We start from the raw sequence: 18,181 nt of genomic DNA, 5'->3' as shown, positions 1-18,181 counted from the left end.
GTTTTGTCCAAGGCCACACAGCTCGACAGTGCAGAGGTGGATCCCAGGACTCCTGGATTTTACCACCCTCCATTTAGTTCCCAAGGAAGCCAAAGTAGGTGTAATTAGGTTGAGAGTTAAAGGCATGGATTTGGAGTCAGTCCAGGATTCAAATTTTGCTCCAACCACTTCCTAGCTGTGGGACATTGAACAAATCAATAGGCCTCTCTGAGCTTCAGCTTTCCGATATATAAATTAGGTATCTTTGCTTCTCATGGTTGTTGGGGAAATCAAATAAGGTTATCAAAGAATAATGTGAACAATGTTCAGAGCCTGCCATGCCTTAAATATCCCATTAATGGCAAATATTGCTATGATTTTAGTAGATCCTCTTCGGAATGGCTTCTTGATGCACGAAGAGTTTGGGAGAATGACCTCCAAATCACAGGGGTGACCTTTGGATAGCCATGTTTGTGTTACTGGTTGTGGCTGATTGATTCATGAGTGGATACCACCCACCCTGGCCTAATCAGAAATCTTTCCCTGGACTTAAAAACTGAAACAAAGAGCATGTCCTTTTGTAGCAGAAAGCCCCAGAACTATGGGTGACCAAGCTCCTGCTAATATGGAAGAAGGAAATGGTTGGTAGTAAGAGAGAATAAAGTTATGGGTAGAGAGTTACAGAGGAGAGACAGAGGGCCCTAGTGAATTTAGCAGTTTCTGAGCCCCAGGTGAACTCCTGCCCCTCTTATGCCTTAGTGCTAAACATTTCCTTATTAATTTCCTTAATTCTGACATAGATACTGTGTCTCATTTACCTAAGCTAGTTGAATTTTGATTCTCGCCATTTACAGATAAGAGTCCTGACTCATGCCAATCTTAATCACCCACTTGGGTAATATTCTGGAGGGATGAGGAAATAAGAGGAACAGCCCTTGGAAATAAGAGGAACAAGACAGTTCTGGGAGTCAAGGAGGAAGAATGAAGCATGAATGTTCCCACAGACAATTTGCTTCACTTTCTGGTGCATCTAAAGAATGGAGCTCTACCTGACTGTATCTGGCAGTTAGTAGGTGCCATATCAAATAAATATCAGTTCCTTTTCTTACTCCTTTCCTCTTCCCCATTTCTCTCCCCATTTATAATGCTGGCATCTGCCTTGTTAATATCCGCAGGACACATCCCATGCTCTGACTGCGCATTTGCCATCAGAATAATGCTCCTCAGCACTATTTTTATTCAACACCAGAGCTGCTCCCTTTAGCATGACTTACCCTCATCCTGGGTCTGTCTTAGTTCTCTTGGTCCCCCACGACATAGACAAGCACTTGCAGTTCCCCAGACAAATCACATGCTCTCTTGTCTTTGGATTTGTGTGTGTTGTTTCCTCTGCGTGCACCAAACAGCCCCTTCTCTGTTGGATTCTGGTGCAGCCTCAGTTCTCGGCTTAGACATCACTACCTCCTGAAGGTGTTCTCCAGCTACCCCTGCCCTCAGACAGGTGAACTCCACTTCCTCTGTGCTTCTGGCTTCGTGGCTTACTTGACTGTAATACTGAATCTCTCTCCTATAGTTGCCTGCTTTACTTGTCCCTATTCCTCTCGGTTTTCATCAGTCGTTCCAGCTTATCTCCCTCACCCGCACTATTGCCCCATCTTGCCCAGGAACCTCTTTGGGGACTCCTCTGACTTGAATGGAAGCACCAAGTCCTGTCCCCCACTCGTTTCATCTACTCACAGCTCCTCGTGCCTCTTCTTCATGGCACCCACTACAGTGTGAGGGTATTTCATGAAGGTCTGTCTCTGCTTTTGGCTCACCCCTTTAGCCTCAGCACTTTGCATGTAATCGGTCCTTGCAAATATTCAGTGACTGACTAACTCACAGAATGAAGCAGTCTCCAAATGTTCTGGACCCAGCAGAGAACCTGGGACACAGAAAGTACTTTCTCGCCAAAGCATCAGCATATATGCTAACCAGTGGACATCCAGAGCAAAATAGTGGAACCCAGAGCAAAATAGTGGCAAAATTATGATAATTCCAATCAGCTACTAGATTGATGATTTTGAAATGATGTGTAAAAGTGGAGGTTTGGGGCTCAGAGAGTCCTGGGTAGGAATACTCTATATGATCTCTGAAAAGCAACCAAACCTTTCTGAGACTCAGATCCTTCCTCTGTACAGAGGCAAAGAGGGATTGTGGAGAGAATAAGAATAAGAATCTATATACAAAGAGGACCTGCAGAAGGGCAGCAATGCAGACACAGACAAAGAAAACAGACCTGTGGCCGTGGTGGGGGCGGTTAGGAGGAGGGCGTGTGACGAATGAGAGAGCAGGATGAAAACATATGCGCTACCGTATGCAAAACGGAAAGCCAGTGGGAATTCGCTGTGTGACTCAGGGAGCTCAAACTAGTGCTCTGTGACAACCCAGGGGGGTGAGACATGGAAGGGAGGTTCAAGAGGGAGGGGGCATATGTATACGTATGGCTGATTCATGCTGATGTATGGCAGAAACCAACACAATATTGTAAAGCAATTATCCTTCAATTAAAAATAAATATATATATATTTTAAAGAGTACCTGCAGAGCAAGCACTTAATGTTGGCTCTTATGACCTGGATAGCTCCTACCACTACGTGGCCAGTTTGGCCTTGACATCTGGATAACTTTCTTTATTTTTCACTGTGTTTGGCATGGGCAGGCACTTTTTCCACCAAGCTCCACCATGGATTTTCCATGAAAGCCGTTTTACTGAACTGGAACTACTTTGACTCTAAGCACCATGGGTCAGCATGTCCCCGTGGAAAGAAACTGAGATGGAAATTGTTTCTACTCTGAGTGTGCAGAATACAGGGAGACTCAAATGATGAGCGCTTCCAGAAATCCACAGGCTGTAAAAGTGAGTTGTAAAAGAGACAGTGGTTCCTAATAGATTTTTACCGTTCTGACTTCTATGGAAGATGTAGGGACTTCATCCAGGCCACCAGTTGTGTGTGGATTTTTATTATTGGGTAAGCATCAGATCAGAGAAGGCCATGGCACCCCACTCCAGTACTCTTGCTTGGAAAATCCCATGGACAGAGGAGCCTGGTGGGCTACAGTCCATGGGGTCACTAAGAGTCAAAAACGACTGAGCAACTTCACTTTCACTTTTTACTTTCATGCATTGGAGAAGGAAATGGCAACCCACTCCAGTGTTCTTGCCTGGAGAATCGCGGGGATGGGGAAGCCTGGTGGGCTGCTGTCTATGGGGTCGCACAGAGTCGGACACAAATGAAACGACTTGGCAGCAGCAGCAGCAAGCATCAGATGGTCTCACTATGGCCAGATTGTTAGGAGTCAGAAGCAACATTGAGGCTCACATATCCTTAGACAAGGCTGTGGAAGATAGGTGGTGCCACTAAGCATCGATAAGTACCAGATCAAACACGCATTGTAACTTTGTACTTTTGCTTGTGCTGGTTTTTTTTTTTTCCTGCCCAGAACACTACCCCCAACTTACCCACATGCTAGATTCTTGCACTTATTTATGGAAGACTGTATGCCAATAGTCAAAGAGCTGGGTGTAGGAATTAGATTGACCTGGATTTGAATCTTAACCCTGCCATCCACTAGCTGTGTGGGAAAGTAGCTAACCTCTTTAGGCCTATTTCCTTCATCTTAAAAACAGTGACCAGTAATGGTGTCCATACAAAAGGACTCTTGTGAAGATTAAATGAGATGATGCATAGAAAGTGTCTAGCACATTGTCATACATAAATGCTACATGCATGCATGCTAAGTCACTTCAGTCGTGTCCAAGTCTTTGTGGCCCTATGGACTAGCCTGCCAGGGTCCTGTGTCCAGGGAAAGAATACTGGATTGAGTTACTATTTCCTTCTCCAGGGGATCTTCCTGACCCAGGGATCGAACCCGTGTCTCTTGCACCTTCTGCATTGGCAGGCAGATTCTTTGCCAGTTGAGCCACTGGGGAAGCCCAAATGCTACACTGTTGTTGTTGTTCAGTTGCTCAGTCATGTCTGACTCTATTTGACCCCATGGACTGCAACATGCCAGGCTTCCCTGTTTTTTGCTATCTCCCCGAGTTTGCTCAAACTCAGGCCCATTGAGTCGATAATGCCAGACAACCATCTCATCCTCTGTTGCCCCCTTCTCCTTCATTATGCTACATAAATAAATGATAGCAACTTTGACTCATTCTTCATGTCTCAGCTCAAGCTCTATCTCTTCTTTGAGTCTGGTCACCTCAGGTATCCCCCTTTCATATTCCCGCTGCTTCTTGTCCAGCTTTCTTTCTGAGCACTTACCACACTTTATGGTGACAGTCACGACTGTACAACACAAACCTTATTCACCAGCAGCTTAGGATGTTTTTTGATTCCAGCCTCCTTAGATGACTTTAACCCACCTCCTCCTACTCCCTTCTGATGATCTATTTCACAGTTTACAAAATAAGTCTACTGGACTCTTCTTTATGATCTAAATCTTTGACCCCAATGATGTTGGGGTGTCAATAGCCCCTTTTCCAAGTCACAAAAATATCTTTCCTTCTGGAACGTTTATTATTTATACATCCCTGAGCCTAGATCGACCATTTTTCAAGAGCTGCACAAAGTGAATTCTCCATCATGGGAAACAAACGAGCGATTGAAAGGGATTTCACGCCTGAATGCTCTCATTCTGCTCGTGCTTGGACATCATGGCTGCTGCCTCTCTGTGCATTATCAAGGGAACTGGGGTTTGTCACTTGCACCAGACCCTGGCCTCTCCCAGAGAACCTCCAGAGAAGGCCTCAGCGGTTACCGTAGAAACGTCTTCCTTCCTGGATTCAGACTCATGAAGGCTCAGGCAGCCAGGACCCAAGAGGGGCCTTGTTTAAACAGGAAAGAGCAGACAGTTTAATGGGCAGCTTTGCAGCTCAGATTCCTACACAGTTTACAGTAGTTGAAGTAATAAAATTCATAATGAATGTTTCTTTATTTAACAGCTAACTTTTTTTTCTTTTGTTTGTTTGTTTTTATTTTTTTCCTGAACACTAACTGATGGGGAGGCAGGGAGAGTTTTAATTTTCTTTCATTTTAAAGACCATGGAAATAACATTGAAAAAATTGTGCTGTATGTACATTTTTCTCATTCATTCTTCATCATATTTTTATGACATATATAATTAGTTGGGAAAACTGAGAGTCAAAGAACATAGGTTACCAGCTTAGGGATACATGGCTATTTGTAAGAAGTGCAACTTTCAAATGGATAACCATGAAAAAAAATTCTAGTTTCATTAATTATGAATTAAATGTGGAATTTCCCATAGATAAATAGCATTTGTAATTTGACCCACAAGGAACTGTAACATCTAGCTTTCAAGAAACATTAATGAGCTACTAATTCAAGGAAATAGAAAGAGAAGCTAATTATTAAACTCTCTGTGAATTCTGCCTTTGGTTGCCTTTGGAGACTTGAGATCTCAACATTTGTCAACAAGCAACTTCAACTTTGGCTGAAGCCAAAGAAGAGCTAGAATAGCCACTACACACCTACTGTATTATATTTCAAGGGTTTTACCCATACTATCTTATTGAATGCTAGTAATTAGCCTATTGGGAAGGACCAACTATCTCCATTTCAGTAATGCTATAAATTGAGTCTCAGAAAGGTAAAATCATTCAAAAACCTAACTCAGTTCTTTCAGATGACCAAGCTCAGTGCTTTGCTGGTGCTTCATACTGTATCTCCTCAAAGGAAATTCTCATAAGGAAAAAAAAGATCTATTGTCTCAAGGTGGATGGCATTTCTTTCAATCTCAGAGACAGGTAATCTATTAAGAGTTGGGCCTGAGCTGTAAGAAGTGCTTCTGTGACTCTGAATAGGAGCCAGAATACTGCAGTATCAGTGGACATGGTGGATGGAGACTAAACTCTCTCCCATTCATGAAGCAAAGCACAACCCTCTGAAAGGCAACTGTTACCCTGGAATAGTCTCAGGGAAGAGCAGTGGGCACTTATGAACTGTGAGAACTGCCCGGAGTCAGGAGAGCAGATAGTTTTAAAACACAGAGGCCAGGGGGAGTTTTGGTTGATGGAGTATCTCTTATGCTCAGGACAATTACTATTCTCTACTGTGCTCATTAAGCCAGGAGAAAGAAATTACTGAGTGTGTGCAAGTGAGGATGTGTGTGTGTGGGCATGTGTGAAAGAAAGGAGGGGGAGAGAGAAAGAAGAGGGAATGAGTAGAGGCTTGGAGGCAGGGTGGCTTGGAAGGACCCGTTGATGTATCCCACATACCCAGATCCCAATGTAAATGCTATTCAATATTTGTCAGATGACTGAATGAGTGAATGAATGAATGAATAAACAAGAGCAGGAAGGGAAATGACACGTCCAAGCTTTGGGAACACCTCAGACCTTCCCATTTGTGTTCAGTTTCCATAGGGTTGCAAAGAGTTGGACACAACTAAAGCAACTTAGCACGCTCACATGCACCAAGTGAGGCATGTCATCAAGGGTCCAAGCTCCCCACCCTGCCCCAAGCCTCCATACTTGTGTACAAGCCTTGTCCTGTGTCTGGCATGCCCTCTGCCATCCTCTTCTCCAGACTTTAGTCACATGGTAGATGCCTCCTCCTTCTATCTCTTACCTCTCTATTTTCCTTCTCTGTTGTGCATACAGCCCTGAAAGCAGAACCAGATCATGTTCTCTATTTGTTTGTTTGTATGTCTTCATTTACATGACAATGTCAGCTCCTGGAAGGGAGAGGTCAAAGCTTTTATGTCTTTAGTGCTTAGTGTCTTTTCTTGCACACAGGAGGATTTGCAAATGAATGAATGAGTGTATCAATGGATGGATGCACTAGGCAAACCCACTTACTTCAATTTGTGGCCCAGGCTTAAAACAGAAAGGCCCTGTGGTTACAGAGAGAATATCGATGTGAGGCCCAGGAAACTGGGTACAGGGGCCACGTGTGCCCCCAGCTTACTGATTGGTTTTGGGAAAATCACTTCCCATCTCTGAACCTCGTACCTGTTGGACTTAGATAATGATCAGTGTCTTCTTACCTCCTGGGTCCTAGAACTTAAAGTTTTAGTAAGAGTCTCTGTGGGTTAGAAGCTAACTCTATATCTAAGTTACTATAATTGAGACCATATCTTTGAAGTTGTGTGTTGTAGAGTGCCAGTTCTTCAAAGTGTTGTTAAGTCTTCTGCAAAAAGAGAATGATAGAGCTTGAAAATGGCTGAGAAAACAAAGTTAAGGATATGCCTTTGTTGCAAGTCTTTTTGGTTCACTTGATTTGAAAATGGACATTGTGATACCTCAAGCGAGACACACCATACCTGAAATTGCATTAGTTAATATCCTATGGGACAAATGATCTGTAGAACTCATGCTGGGAAAGTTCTGTGCTGGGTGTGTAAGGAAATCCTTCCACTGCCAAGATTCTAGGAATTCCAGGCTTTGACCCAGACTGGGTTATAATCTCCTTGTAAAGGAAGCTGTTCATAGTGGAGTAAGTTAGGATTTCTTTGTGGTATCAGAGGGGTCAGGAAAGGGGAATTAGGACTCTGAGCTGGTTGTACTGGGGATCCAGCTATGAGCTATTGCTCTATAGTGATCCAGTTAACAGGGATGGGGCATCATGATTTGACATTGTGACCCTAGAAACCCCCCACTTGCAGGTGGAGTGAGAGATCCAGGGAATATGGTGAGAAGTAACAAGGGACAACTAATAAATATTGAACAGCTATTGCGTTCTTCACCTCGTTTACTTCTCACGGATGTAAGTGACTAGTGTTGCTCTGCCTACCATTTTACAGTTGAAGTGACTGAGGCTCAAAGAAGTTCAAAACATGCCCAAGGTCACACAAACAATGGATGGCAAAGCTACAATTTGAACTTGGATCTTTTGGATTCCAAACCTTGAATTCTTCCCATACAGCATGCCTATCAGAGCAGAGCACTTGTTTTTGTTTGTTTATTTTATTTTGGTCTTGATTGTTTTAGCCATTGAGCATCTGTCTTACTCCATTGTTTATGAGCCTCATTACTTACATGGAAAATGGGAGTAAGATTTTCTCTGTTTCATTAAAGTTGTCAGGAGAGTAAAATGAACATGTTTTCTTCCTTCCTCATACTTTTCTTTCTCATTTGGTTCTTTAAATGGAGACTCAGTAAAAGAAAAAAAAAAGCTGAATATGTCATTTGTTTTTGTGTAACAGTGTCAATCCTAAGCAAGTTAGTGTAAATGTAATTTACAGCTCCCATGACCTCCCATGAATATTGGGAGAATAGATACACATTACTGGTTTTATTAAAATACATAAGTCAAACAGATGGTAATCAAACATAAAAATCACCCTACTCTGTCTTCAAAAGGGTTATAAGTACAAGTAACAAACTTTGTTCTTTTATTTGCATTATAAATAAAATTTATGAGAAAAAATAGTTCAGAGGGGCTAATATTATATATGTTCATTTTTTGCTGTCCCAACTGGTAAAGCTTGTGAATGGGAGAAATCCCTGAGTGCAGAATTCAGGATGGAAGCAAAAACTAACAGAAAGGGAGCAGAAGTGAAAAATCCTTTCTGTTCTGGCAGTATAGCAGTGTGCATTATTGTCCATATCCACCACTGTTTCCCTGGAGAAGGAGATGGCCACCCACTCCAGACCCTTGCCTGGAAAAGTCCATGCGTGGAGGAGTCTGGGTTGGCTCCAGTCCATGGGGACTGAGTGACTTCACTTTCACTTTCACTTTTCACCATTGTTTAGGGCAGAATTGAAGTAGGCTAGATATCACAGTGACCTGGACCTCATTTAAACCCTTCTCTTCATTCTTTGTGCAAACACATGAGTGCCTCCCTCCTTTATGAAGTAATGCCTGATTAAATCTCCCCATATTTTTTTCAGCCTCAGGAGGATCTTGTGTCCCAATTAAGGATTATCACAGAAAACAATTCACTCTGCAATGACAGAATGTCTTTCCTGAACAGACACATTTATCATAATACTTAATAGAAGTCCTCACGGGCAAGGACCAACACACTTGGTCTTTGTGTGACCAAGGTGTGGTGTGGTGCTGAGTATATAGTAATGTTGGAAAGGATAACAACCAGCATTCCTGGATGCTTAAAATTGCCAGACACACTTAACACGGATTAACTCATTTGGTCTTCACAACACCTCTATGAGGTAGGTGTTACTCTAATTTCCATTTTGTAGATGAAGAAACCAAGAAAACATACCATTGAGTGACTCATTTGAGGGAGACCAGAGAGTGGAGGTCAGAATTAAACCTACACAGTGTGGCTCAGAACCCATGTTCTTGGTTATAGTACTGTTTCTGGTTGGGTTCTCTGGAGGCAGATGGGGAGATAAGAGTTCAGGGCCCCTATGAGAAAGCAAGATGGGGGGAGGGAGAACTCAATTTGGGCAGAGCTGGTGAAGAATGCTGGAATATATTGCTCATTATAGTTGATCTGACCTGGGCTGGGCTGGCTGGACCTCTATATTTCTGCCTTGCTAGTCTCCAGATAGGGCTTCTCTGGGGAAGGCAGGACCACAGGCAAAGCAGCTCCTTCCAGCTAATGCACTCTGATGTTGCTGGCACCTCCACAGCTGGTCAGAAAGTCCTTCCTTGAAGGCAATCTGGATGACCCATATCCATGTCAACTATAAATACTAGTTTGCCTCTTGGCAAAAACATAATAAACATTTGCTAAACTAACACAATTTTCATTAATTATAATAGCTGTAATAATGGCTGTCACTACTTAATCGGTAATTACATACCATATAAAGATGGTTATAATTTATTAAGCATTTAATCATCAGCAGAGTACACTGAAGTTAATACTGTATTACATAACCTTATTTTACTAATGATGAAATAGAGATCTACCAATGCTAGATAGCTTGACCAGTGTGATGTAATTAGCTAGTGGGAGAGCTAGGTTCTCTTACATGTCCTTCGGACACTGGAGTCCATACCCCTACCCTCTGCGTTAGTGTGTATATATATATATATCTTCCCAACTTGATTGCTGTGAGCTTCTCTACAGCAGATGCCATGGCTCTTTCAGTTGTGTGACTCTCAGCCTGACACACAGAATACATTGAATATACATTTGTTGAATGAATAAGCTGGTCTTCCATAAGATATCGTGATCTTTATGGAAACTGGAAAGATAATTTAAATATTAATTTAATTACTCTAATTAGAAGCAACTGAGTTTTTAATAAGACATAGTAAAACCACAAATCTTTGCTTATTTAACAAGTCTTGTCAAGGCTGAGAGCTGTTAGCAGAAGCAACAGAAAGAACACACACATGAAACGTGCATAAGGGGCTGGCGTGTTGGGTAAATCACTCAGAACGAATAAGAGGCCACACACTGTCAGGGCAAGAGCATTGGCCTAGAATGAGAAGGTTTTCATTGCAGGCATTTCACTCATGTGCAGTTTGTTATTGACAAGTTGCTTCAATACTTCCGTCTGAAATGAGGAAACTGTAGAAGATGATACTTGAGTTTCATTTGATGTTTCTGTTAAAAGAAAGAAAGAAAAGCAAGCCCTGACATTCTGTGAAGGAACAGAGAGCGGAACTGGACTGGTTGGTGGTAGATACAGTAGGAAGATTTTGGCTGACTATGATAAAGGACAGAGAAAGTATTTCTCCTCAACTACAAGTGCTCAGGCAGAAGCTGACTATAGTCAAGGGTGCTCTGGGTGGGCCCTCTATGTGGGGCCAAAGGCTGGATGAGCTGACTACAAAGGTCAACCAAACCTAAGAGCTTGAAAACATGCAAGGCAAGAATTAAATCAGATTTTACAGAAGTGTGAGAAAGAAGAGTGATAAACTGTACTGAACAATGCCTAGAATATAGTAGCTGCTCAGGGAACATTTGTTGAATAAATGAATATTCAAATCCAGTTAATAATGATCATTGCTTCAAATCATTGTTAAATATAATTGATACATACAGTCCTGGATAGTTTGAGATTAAAATGAGAACATCAATGTGAAGGTGTTTGGCAAATTTTTAATGTTATTGTTTGGGTTCCCTAAGAAAAAGAACCCAGTAATAAGAAAAGAGTGAATAACCTAGATGTCCATCAGCAGATGAATGGATAAGAAAGCTGTGGTACATATACACAATGGTGTATTACTCAGCCGTTAAAAAGAATTCATTTGAATCAGTTCTGATGAGATGGATGAAACTGGAGCTGATCATACAGAGTGAAGTAAGCCAGAAAGAAAAACACCAATACAGTATACTAACACATATATATGGAATTTAGGAAGATGGCAATGACGACCCTGTATGCAAGACAGCAAAAAAGACACAGATGTGTATAATGGACTTTTGGACTCAGAGGGAGAGGGAGAGGGTGGGATGATTTGGGAGAATGGGAATTCTAACATGTATACTATCATGTAAGAATTGAATCGCCAGTCCATGTCTGATGCAGGATACAGCATGCTTGGGGCTGGTGCATGGGGATGACCCAGAGAGATGCTGTGGGGAGGGAGGTGGGAGGGGGGGTCATGTTTGGGAACGCATGTAAGAATTAAAGATTTTAAAATTAAAAAAATAAAAAAAAATAAAAAAAAAGTATAAATGCAAAAAATAAATAAATAAATAAATAAAATTGGAAAGAGAAAAAAAGAAAAGAGTGAATAAAAATTGAGTACATGTAATTGGTCCTAAGTAGGTGGTAGTCATGGCAACCGTTTCTACTAAAGAATGAGGATTTTCCTGAGGATAAAGGGGCTCGGGCAGAGGAAAGAGTATTTCAAAAGGACTGAATGGGGCACAGCTGAGTATTCTCTGGAAGCAAAATTATTTTTGCTTGCTACTGGGAAAAGGAATTGAATGAAGTTAGAAATGCCTGATATGAAGGTCTTATGAGCCAGACATGAGGTGTTTGGACAAGTTTAAATATATTGAACAAATGCAAAGCATCTCTAAAACTACGTACGAAAACAACAAAGTTTAACTCAATAGAAGACAAAAAGAGTGAAAGATCCCAACGACGAAAGTCCCCTGAAGAACAAAAGCTCAGGCATGAAGATGCAGAAAAAAATCTAATCCTAAAAGAAATGTGCATTTTTCTTCTTTTTTCCCCTTTTTTCTTTTCCTTTGTTCTTTCTCTTCCTCCCTTCCTCCTACCCTCCTCCCAAACTCTGTGTCTCTTTCTTTCTTTCAACAACATCAAACATATGTGAGGGGCTACAGGTGATCGATTTTAACCTGACCCTCTACTTCCTCTTGGAGATTTCTTGCCAGTTAATGCCTTTGCAATTTGTATGACAGAAGCGCTTGTAGTTAAAGCTGAAGTTCAGAGGCAGTTTGATGTGCATGTAGTGCATGCCAAAATAAACATCTCAGACAGGATCTCAGATGATTTTTAGGGGTTATGCTTGAATGACAAGGACCACTGACAATCGGTAGCACTTTATTGATAAAATTCCCATCCCAGTGCTGAAACATTGAGCTCCTTACAGTTTTCAAGCTGCCATGCTGGTTCATACTTCTGTGCTTTTGCATATACCCCTCCCTTTGGATCAAATGCCCCACAAATTCTGCCAGCCTCTCTTCACTGCCCACCTGCCCCACCCAGCTAGATAGCAACAACATTATATTTTATCTAGCTTAAGTTCTCCATAGCACCCTGTACTTATCTTAGTGTTGTCCTGAGCCCAGTGCATCTCAATCTTCAACAAGCATAGGAATACCTTAGAACCTTGTGAAAGTGCTGCTGCTGCCTTAATAGGTCTGAGTGGGGAATAAGAATCAGCATTTAAAAAAAAATCTCTCAGATGGTGATGCTGCTGCTGATCCATGGACCACACTTGGAATGACAAGATCTTAGCCCATCCTATTGCAATAATCAGTTTATTTGTCCTTTGAGGTTACTGAGACCAAGACATTTTAAAAATTTTTATTTTTATTGAGGTATAGCTGATTTACAATGTTGAGTTAATTTCTGCTGTACAGAAAAGTGAATCAGTTACACACATAAATGCATCCTTTTTATATTATTTTCCATTATGGTTTATCCCAAGACACTGAATACAGTTCCCTAGGCTATACAGAGAAGCCTGGTGTGCTGTAGTCCATGAGGTCACAAAGAGCTGGACACAACTGAGCAACAGAGCAACAACCATGCTATATAGTAGGACCTTGTTGTTTATTCATTCTATACATTGTAGTTTGCATCTACTAACCCCAGGCTCCCAACCCTTCCTCCCTCACCCCTCTCTCCTTTTGTAGCCACAAGTTTGATCTCCATGAGACCAAGGGCTTTTTGGATTGCTATTGCCCAATAGTCTGGCACAGAATAAAATACTCAGTAATCTTCTGATGAATGAATGTATTAAGCAGCATCTCATCAGTTCATTAAAACAACCTGAATTACTAGAACAATTATTAGTCTTTTTCTAAGGAGAAGGTGAATACTGTGATATGTCATATAATGAACTAAAATGTTCCCAGTCAGAGAGTGATGAAACCAGAGCTCCAGGAAAGTTCTGATAACTCCAAGCTTTGTGTGCTTTTCATTCCACCATTTGCTTTCCAAAACCCAGACTGCAATGTGGGTTAGGTCTGACTAGTGGAGAACTTTAAATTAAAAAAAAAATTAATAGAATGCAACTATTCCTAATGCTGTGTTTAAGAGATTGGAATTTTACAATCTTAGTCTTAGAGAACACAGACAATATAGAGTTGCAGGAAATCCTTGGTCTTGAGAGATTTGGACCACACTCCAAACTTTGACGTTCTACACCATTCTCACAGCTGAACAAATATGACATATATAATTGTCAAGCCCACCACTGATTTTATGAATTAATTCCTGGGATTTATGGTGTTTTGCACTCTCTTTTCAAAGCATCTCACAACTGTTAATTATTTAAGCCGCCTTACACCCCTCAGAGGAAGGACAGGGATATTATTCTGCCCTGGGCCTAGGGGGAGAAGGAGGTCAAGAGAGGTGGAATACCAGTGGTTACCAAAGCCAAGGGGAGAAGAGATCAGATTGCACCTGAGTGAACTCAGAGGGCTTTATTATGGAGGAAATCCTGCTGGCAAGACCGGACAAGACTTCTCTTGTGGGTTTTTGAATCAGCGATGAGAGAGCAAAGGCAATTTTTGTCACTTAACAACGATAATAGCTATCACTTATTGAGTACTTACTGTGTAGTAGGTAGTGTGCTATGCCTTTACATTGCTTCATTTAATTTCACAAAGGAGATGTAAGTTGGATAATGATGACAATGCATTGAGAATTCATGCCATGCAGGTATTTAACATGTCTTGCCTTTTTAGATCCTCACAGCAACCTCAGAAAGTATGTGATTCCTATATGACAGAAGGGAATTAAAAAATCATAATCACTTTGTCATTGTTGTTCAGTTGCCAAGTGAGGTCCAACTCTTTGCGACCCCGTGGACTACAGTATGCCAGGCTTCCTCTCCTTCACTATCTCCTGGAGTTTGCTCAGATTCATGTCCATTGATTCAGTGATGCTATCTAACCATCTCATCCTCCGCTGCCGTTTTCTCCTTTTGCTTCAGCATTTCACAACATCAGGGTCTTTTCCAATGAGTTGGCTCTTTGCATCAGGTGATGAAAGTATTACGTAACAAAACTGAGATTCGAATCTAAGACTTATCTGCCTCCAGAGTTTAGGCTCTCTCCATTTAGTTCTACTGGCATATCATTGCATCCCTCGGAACCTCAGTTTCCCCAGTTGTAAAATGGGACTAATAATAGCTACATAATGAGGTGTAATGAGGATTCTCGATGATAATATCCCTCGTAATTCATAGAGATGTTTTAGCAAGATCATGAGCTTTCAGGCAACAAAGTCCTAAGTCTGAATAGCATCTTAATATTTAAGAACTGTAATATCTTACATTAGTTTTCTGAACCTCAACTTCCTAATTTATAAAATGGGATGATAATATCTACCTTACAGATTTCAGTGGAGATTAAATGAAAGGATGTTTGTGAAATGCCTACTTCAGGGGCTTGGCACATAGAGGTGTTTACTACAATTGGTTTTCTCCCTTTTCCCCTCCTGTATCCCACTTTCTTCCTGTTAAACTGTCTCTCAACGAATAACACCATTGTCTTCTCAAATGCTAAGTAGAATCTTAGAGTTCTTTTATAGACATTCTTATTCTTGTCATTCACATTTAACAACTATCAATCATATTCAATACATTCTATCAAGAATAGAAATTTTTCATCCAGCACTTTCTATAGTCCCATTCTGATGTCAAGTCCCTCCTACTTGTGAGTCTAATTCTTAGTGGCTTATGGTCTAGGAATCCCTGTCGCTTATTTTCTGTGAACCTGGAGGAGGAGGGCTGCTAGACTCTTAAGCCAGGTTCTCAGTATTTTATTGGGGAGTTGTCTTTTATACTCGTTCAAATGAAAAAAGAAAGAACATGTACTTGAGATGCATCATTCTAAGTGTGTATGTTAGTAATAAATACTGTTAGATTGATACAATAGACTCTAACTTTAATTCTCATTCTCTTACTATTAACAGAGTGGCTTGGGGGTTCCACAAGACCAGAGAGTGTGAAATTTTGTCCACCTGTCACTGCTGCAAGTTGTCCAGAAACTTCTAAAACTTGCTTTGTGATTGCCGAAGGAAATGTTGGCCTCATTGCCAGTTTTCAGGTTCTGTTCTCTAAGCCATGACAACCTAGAATTTTTCTCCCTGCAGCGTCTGCACCTGACAAGGTGAGCTGAACCCCGTGGTACGCTGACTGATACATCTGGTGGCTGTTGATGAGACCCTGGGCTGGGAAATGATTAAATTTTTCTCCCCCAAATACTGAAATGTTCCAGGTGAATAGTCCCCATGAGAGTTTTGATTAAGTGATTAAGATCAAGGAAAACCCTTTCACATACTTTGACTTAGAAAAAAATATTGGAGAACTGGGCTTCACTTTTATTCGGAATATCTTTCTGTTCTAAGCAATTTTTATTCCCATTTCTTCACCATTTAAAAGTAATAACATAGTAATAACTGTGATATTGTTGGCTAAAGTTATACCAGAAACTATTAGAAGCACTTTAAATACACTAATCCATATAATCTTCACAATTAGTCTATGAGGCACACAAAAGTGTTATTATCCTATTATTGATATTCTGATTCTGATGATTGATATTCTGATTTTGAGATTAGGCCACTTTGCATGGATATTTAGAGTTTATGATGGATGTTCTCATGTATGATCATTTTATCACAAGAATCTGCTGGAGTAGTCAAGGGATAATATTATTCCTTCATCATTGGGAGGTTGTGGGATATAACAGCTGAGAGCATGCACTTTGACCTCAGAATTATATGGGTTTGAATTGTGGTTCTGAAATCTGAGCCTAAGTTACTTCATCAGCCAAATGTGTGTTGAAATGTCATGTCATGGGACTTTCATGAGGATTAAATGACTTATTGTAAACAAAGCACATCACACTGCATTGAATAAATATTGACAATTGTTAGCTAGTTTTCCTTCCTTACATTATATATATTTTTATTAATATAAAATTAATTGTATTAATGATCAATAAATAAAATTAATAGTGATTAATAGTATTGTATTTTATTAACATAAAATTGATGATTAATAGTGATATGTTATTCAATTTATATATTATTTTTATATATACTATATATAAAACTTTTCTTTAATCCCTAGTGCACTGCATTCAGGTGATGGCATGGAAGATAGATTTGAGCTCTATTTGAAAGGATTAGTTGTATAGTTCAACAAATATTTACTTATTTTTATTATTTTTTAACTTTTTATTTTATTTTAAAATTAACTTATTTATTTTAATTGGAGGCTAATTACTTTACAATATTGTGGTGGTTTTTGCCATACATCAACATGAAACAGCCATGGGTGTACACGTGTCCCACCATCCTGAACCCCCTCCCACCTCCGTCCCCACTCTTGGAGTATGGCTGATGAACAATGTTGGGATAGTTTCAGGTGTATAGCAGAGAGACTTAGTCATACATACACATGCATCCATTCTGCCCCAAACTCTCCTCCGATCCAGGCTGCCACATACATAAATAATAATATTGAGCACCTCCTCTGAGCTGTCTATTGTGCTAGGAAGGCACTGGGGATACAAAAGTGATGAAGTACGATCCTTTCCTCCAAGTAACACATAGACCTTGAAGAACAGAAGGGAGAGAACATACAACACATTGAGAACCTGCTCTGTGCCAAGCGCTGCACTTTGTACAGATGGTCTCACCTGTGGTCTCATTTGAGATGAGGAGATGGAGGACCAAGGAGAGGGAGGGAGAGAGAGATTGACTTACTTTTTCTAGATCATTGCTATAGAATGATCCATTAATGATCCATTAACAGTAGAATTTTCCAGTAATGAATATATTTCATCTGTGCTTTCCAGTATGGTAGCAACTAGACTACTGGTAATTTGACATGTAGCCAGTGCAACTAAGAAACTAAATATTAAGTTTTATGTCATCTTAGTTAGTTTGCATTTAAATAGTGCCCAGGAACTGGTTGGTACTTCATGGGACAGTGCAGCTTTAGGAGATAACACAGCTAGCAAGTGGCAGACTTTGAATTTGAGCCTTGGTCTGTGTGAATTTGAGCCCTAGTTTGGGCTTCCCTGAGGCTTTCCTGGTGGCTCAGATGGTGAAGAATTTGCCTGCAATGCAGGAGATGCAGGTTCGATCCCTGGGTCAGGAAGATCCCCTGGAGAAGGTAATGAATACTTACTCCAGTATTCTTGCCTGGAGAAATTCCAAAGGCAGAGGAGCCTGGTGGGCTACAGTACCTGGGGTTGCAAATACTTGGACAGGACAGAGGAACTAACATTTTCAATTTTCACTTTTTGTGTGATTACAAAGCCAGGCTTCTTTCCATTGTGTGAATAGACACAAAGGGGCTTCTTTGTTCTTTTATAGTCTATTCTCTCACTTGAGCGTGAAAGGGGCCCCTCCCTCTTCCCCCATTGGCACAGGAAGACCAGCCCTGCTGGTGGAAGGCGGCCTGGAGAACACCAGCCCATACTTCCTCTTCTCAGAGAGCTGGAACAGGGGGTGTGGGCACTCATCCTTCTACACTAAAGCCCTGATGGTCAGCGCTAAAACTCATCCTTCCATGCTGAGTGGGATTCCCTTTATTGCAGTTGTAATTC

General features: G+C 40.9%; 1 long non-coding RNA gene across 1 annotated transcript in view; it reads left to right on the top strand.

Annotated features, from left to right (window-relative positions):
- Window positions 1-15,980, top strand: part of LOC138441533 (uncharacterized) — a 71,925-nt gene extending 55,945 nt beyond the window's left edge. Inside the window, exon 3 of the long non-coding RNA XR_011257395.1 lies at window positions 15,534-15,980. This is a non-coding gene — a long non-coding RNA (uncharacterized lncRNA). The remainder of the gene's footprint in view (window positions 1-15,533) is intronic.
- Window positions 15,981-18,181: the final 2,201 nt, after the last annotated feature.

Source organism: Ovis canadensis, chromosome 1 (genome assembly GCF_042477335.2).
Source record: "Ovis canadensis isolate MfBH-ARS-UI-01 breed Bighorn chromosome 1, ARS-UI_OviCan_v2, whole genome shotgun sequence".
Taxonomy (NCBI): Eukaryota; Metazoa; Chordata; class Mammalia; order Artiodactyla; family Bovidae; genus Ovis; species Ovis canadensis.
This window is presented reverse-complemented; position numbering and strand designations above follow the sequence as displayed.